Source organism: Panicum virgatum, chromosome 9N (assembly GCF_016808335.1).
Source record: "Panicum virgatum strain AP13 chromosome 9N, P.virgatum_v5, whole genome shotgun sequence".
In the NCBI taxonomy this organism is placed as follows: Eukaryota; Viridiplantae; Streptophyta; class Magnoliopsida; order Poales; family Poaceae; genus Panicum; species Panicum virgatum.
The window spans coordinates 73,213,804-73,219,150 of record NC_053153.1 but is presented as its reverse complement, the minus strand read 5'-3'; the positions used below and the strand labels follow the sequence as shown (position 1 = coordinate 73,219,150).

General features: G+C 52.6%; 1 long non-coding RNA gene across 1 annotated transcript; it reads left to right on the top strand.

Moving 5' to 3' along the window:
* Positions 1 to 2,934: 2,934 nt before the first annotated feature.
* LOC120692282 lies at positions 2,935 to 4,339 on the top strand. Its single transcript, XR_005682561.1, has 3 exons — positions 2,935 to 3,315; positions 3,468 to 3,496; positions 3,977 to 4,339. It is a non-coding gene; the product is annotated as an uncharacterized LOC120692282 (long non-coding RNA).
* The last annotated feature ends 1,008 nt before the right edge of the window (positions 4,340 to 5,347 follow it).

The following is a 5,347-nucleotide window of genomic DNA, read 5'->3' as shown; positions in this document are numbered from 1 at the left end:
CAGGGGTTCGAAGCCTGGCCCTTCAGGGGGTTCGACAGGCGCCCCAGATCGCCAAAGTCAGGGACTGCAGGGATGTGCCGTACATGCTACCCTCGAACGCGGAGTTCGAGACATCCTGCGTAGTGTTCAAGGCCAGTCGAGGGTGCCTAGAAGGGGGATCCTATCGAGGGAGAGCATCGAGCCCTCGGGCCCTATCGAATGGTTCCGAGCCCCGCCTAGTGAACCCTCGCGAGCGCTCTATGAGACGTGTCCATGGACCACGAGCCGACCCCTATCGAACGGGGCACGGACGTCCGCTTGAACAACCCGCCAATAGCTCACTGAAGCAGCCATAGCTCGCGGCCCGTGCATGGGTGGCATGGTGCGCTTCACCCCTCCCTGCGGAAGGGCGACGAGGGTCGTAATCAAAGTCAAGGGTTCCCCTGAACACCTTCACATGGGCCAGGGCTCGGGGGCTCCTCGCACACCACGGTTCAAACCGCACCCTCGAATAGGTCGACGACCGTCAATTGTGAAGCTCCACGTGTCTGAACAAACCCTCCGCTGTAGACGTGCGCCCTCCTGATGGTTAAGCTGAACGCCGGGCCGCCGTACCAGCACTAAGAACGCCGAGGCCGGCTGAAAGAGAGCCAATGCCGGCTGAAAAAGACGCTGGACAGCCACCCCAGTAAAGCTACCCAGCGGGACAACGTTTATAGCCCTTGGACGAGCACAAACTCCCCTCCAAGGCCTCGGGGGCTACACCCGCGGGTGCGCTGACGCGCCCCCGCGGAGGAGACTTCACACATATTCGAGGGTCGTAACTCTCTGTATGCCCCTATACCCTCGATAATCCTCCTCGTAGAGGAGAAAGGGGACTTTATTGCTCAAATGCAAATAAAGATTACAAAGAGTTACCGGCGCGAAGCCGTCGAAAGATACAAACACGTTGCCACCTACGTGGCAATTTTCCCTGTCTTGGGGAGGAGCGAGCGACGAAGAAAGGCACCGAGCCCCTAGCTGATGCAACAGCGAGGCTGCTAGGGATGCGAGGAGTAGCCCCCAGGCCGCACGGGACCAGCGAGAGGCCCTCCTCGCAAGCCTTCTTCTAGCGTCTCCTCCACCGAAGACCACGCGGGGGGGTCGAGCTGGCGGACAGCGCCCTCCGCACCGTCTCCCCAAGAGCAACCTTGTCGCCTAGGGGGACGATGCGAAAAACAGTCGCCAGACCTGGCGCCAGCACCACGGTCAGGCGTCTCCATCCCCCTTCAGGATAGGGGACATCACAGGAGCAGGACCCCACGGGCCCAATGCTCTTCTGCTGATCCCATTTGACCTGAGGGATGGAGCGCACGCCCACTCCGGGTGCACGGCATCGACTGATCACGTCAAAGGGGAGATCGCCGAATCCCCTTTTGGCCGAATCCCCTGACTCGACCAAAGCCTCGGGGGCTACTGTCGGGTACCACAATTAGGGATACCCTAATTGGGGGTACTAAGACCGCTTTAAAAACGCAAACACCTGATAAGGCAGCTGAGCCCACGAAGGTCCACGGCCTGCTTCCCATTCGGAGGAAAGGAAAGGACTCAAAGAAGCCCAGCGTGCGGCCCATTCACCCCCCCTCGAACCAGCGGAACGATCTCTGCCTTGCTCGAGGGTCCCTCTCAGGCCCGCTGGGCAATCTCCGCCTCGCTCGAGGGTCCCCCTCGAACCCGCGGAACGATCTCCGCCTTGCTCGAGGGTCCCTCTCAGGCCCGCTGGGCAATCTCCGCCTCGCTCAAGGGTCCCTCTCGAACCCGCTGGGCAATCTCCGCCTCGCTCGAGCGTAGCGGATCTACCCTCGAGCAGGTGACCAATCTCCGCCTCGCTCGAGGCCACCCCTCGGCGCAAGGGACAAACAGTCCCGCCGCCCAACCGCTCGCCGTACGAAGGCATTAAAAGCTAGCCACTCCGCCACGGCTCAAAGGACAGGCGATGTCAGGCCGCCACTCCCACAGTAGATGTGACCGGGGTCCCATCCGCTGACTCCGGTCACCGCTCCGCCATCCCGGACGCTGTTGCAGCGCTTTGGGACCTGCGACGCGGGATAAGACAGGCCCGACACTGCTCCCGTTACTGTTCTGCCGACACCGTACACCGACCATCCGGACCCGCCTCCCACTGGGAAAGGGGTCCGGCGACGTCACGTGTCCTTCCGAGAGGGGCGCTCAGTGCGTACGGACCTCCCCCTTTAGGAGTCCGGGACCTCCACGTGTCCCCCGGACCTTCTAGTGTGCACGTTCGCACTCCGACCAGGGGGTCCGGGGCCGTCGCGCGCCACCACTACCACTGGTGCGTCCAGGACTCTAATCCGTAGGACCCACCGAATGCCACCGCGCCGAGTGCCTTGCACCAGCAACAACTACGCCGCCTGCGGGGGCTGGCAGGGCGACCGCCGCAATCTTCATAGGACCAAGGACAATATCCAGGACGACTGCAACGTACGCCGCCTTCCCACAGTGTACTTCCTACAGTGTCCGACCACTGTACCCCCGCGATTCAGGGGAAAACGACGACCTTCATGCTCCCACTCATGTACGCCGCCCCTTATTATAACTATAAAAGGAGGAGGCTGGCTCCCATAACGGGTCTCTCTGGTGTCGTTGGTCTCTGGCTTCTCTCTTCCAAGAGGACGTTCAGGGACTACTGAGCACTCATCTCAACCGACTCCACTTCTAGAAGAGACTTGGGAGCTTCCCTCCCTCTCTCGCCTCGTTTGTATCCCCTGCTATAAGCACTCCGGGTGCAAGATAATACAGTGCCCTCGCACACCCCCTTTGCTGGACGTACGGCCCCGCGGCCGGAACCAGGATAAACCGTGCGTTACTGTGTTGCCTCTTGCATCATCATCTGGGACGAGGAAACACGCAGCATTTACTAGTTGGGATCCGGGCCCCCGGGTCGGGACACCGACAAACTTGCATTGGGCTGCATATGTGCCGTGTGGTCTGAGTGTCTGACCAACGTCTGATGCATGCATGCTTGCAGCCTGGCCGGGCTGTGCTGCTGCTGGTTGCTGGAGCAGTGCTGCTGCTGCATTTGTTGCCCCTGATGATAAGGAAACGGAGCTCAATCGGTTGGAGAGGGCAAAGATACACCGGCTAAGAGGCGACGTGCTGCAGTGCTGCTGCTCTGCATGAACCAATGCTATAGCTTCGCTCTCTCTGAAATTCAAGCTGCTTGCAGCCGTGTGATGTCTGTATGTGTGTATGCGCCAAATAAGCTGTGGCTGCCGTCGTCGAGCCCGAGCTGGGGTGGCTTACAGTGAAAAGTAAGAAAGATAGTATGAATTGAAGGTATAAGTCTATTTTCTGCTAATATTTTATCCTATTTGAATGAATTCAACTTTAGCTGAAGTTAGTATCCTGAACCAGATTGTTTTCTATTTGTTTCCAGCATAGCATATGTTATATTTTTTACACTCCATGGCATCTGTTTACATATGCAGGTTGGGTTTTAGGAGCTGACAAATTTAAGGTAAGAAGAATTTATTATCTTGCTTTCAGTCAGACCATTGACTTGCATTCGGTCAGACTGATAGTTGAGTGATCAAAATCTCCTACTCTTCATATAGAAATTCTGTAATATGATTGGCTGTGGGCACTTTATTGGGTATAAGCAAACTAGTCTGCAGTCATATAGAAATTCTCTTGAATATGTGACTTCTTTTCATTTGGTTTTCTTTAGAATCTGCAGTTTACAGAGCTAACAATGTACTTTGCTATCACTATTCATATTGATCAGCACACCATATTTGTTCTCTGCAATACATTATTCTGGGAAGTTATGATAGAAAACTTGATATTCTCTAGAAATAACCTTAGCACACTATATCAATATCTGGTAGTGTTGCTTCGTTACATAAAGAGTGACCTTCCAGAATATTACCAATGTTTAAAGTTATGCTAATTCATGTTTGCTCAGAACAATCAGAATGATATGTATTTCCTGGTGCAGGTTCTGCAATCACTGGACCTATCGGAAAGGAGTGTGCTTATCTGTGGCCTAGGATAGCTAGTGCGGCAAATGCGATCGTCTAATGGAAGCAGCTTGTTGAAGTTCAATCAACAGCATTTCCTTGTGTTCAAGAAGTGAGCGAAAGGTCTTAGCTAGATGAGCTTTTGTTTCCCTGGATGGTGTTTGTGTTGCCGGATCGTTTTCCCTGTTGGCTTTGAAGTTGTTATATCGATGAGAGCCTGGTACTTAGCCTGACGTTCAGCAGAATTCAATGTTTACATGTTCTGATGTCGCGTGCTATTTTATTGATATTGTATTGCACACACAATGGTTACAAAGATCAAATTATGCACTAGATCCCCATGATTTATGTGTCAAACAGTGAATTAAATACATAAAAGACAGCTAAACAGACAATTCGTTGTATAAGCTGTCTGTGTGTGTCAAACAGGAAAAGTGAAATCAGGTGTTACTCGAACTAAAACGCCATGGGGTGGAGTGGGTGGATGGGTTGGGGTTGGGGGGGGGGGGGCAGGGTGAACTAAAAGCTTTGCTTCTGTCTCGGCCATAGATCGATGCGGCCAAATTTCTCCAGCCGATCGGCGACGAGCATATACTCCATTTCGGCTCTGCTATTTCCTTTCCTTTTCTCTGACTTGTTCTTCATTTTTCTCTAAATTATGCTGGTGGAAATAAATTTTAGTTAAGATATTTGTGATTTTTACTATTAAGGAAAGCATTTAAACCACCTAAACGCTATTAAGGAAACCTAATGATAAAACCCTAATGAGCTGTGATCAGCAGGCCCATTAGGCTTGTTTCCAGAGGCTGGCCCCCAGCCCCACAGTGCCTATAAATATAAGATCGTGGTTAGCACTTTAATCACCCATTCATCTCAATCTAAAACCCTAGCCACCGCTAGTCTGATCGCTAAGGGCACTGGAGGGGTTTGGAAGGCCAAGCACTCCCATTGGCGCCCGGAGGACGCCGTTTCGCTGCTGCATCTTCTACACCGACAAGAACGCCTACTTCCTCTACGGATCAGGCGTAAATGGCTGCTGCTACTGCTAACGCTGGTATAATGATTACCATTTATTCCGCATTAGATTGATTTATCATGAACTAGGTTATGTTAAGATCCTGAAGTAATGTGCCACTGACTTAAGTTTTTGGCAATTCTAACAATCGGTATCATGAGCCATCTTAACCTAGTCATGCACGGTCAATTTTTGAGCCATGTTTATGCCTCTGTTGTTCGCCGGTTTAAGATGCATATGAACTGTGCAGATTAGATCTTATTGCACAGTTATGTTTGAATCAAGTTTTAGATGCAATTAGTCTGCAGAATGGCTTTTACGTGTTAATTATTCT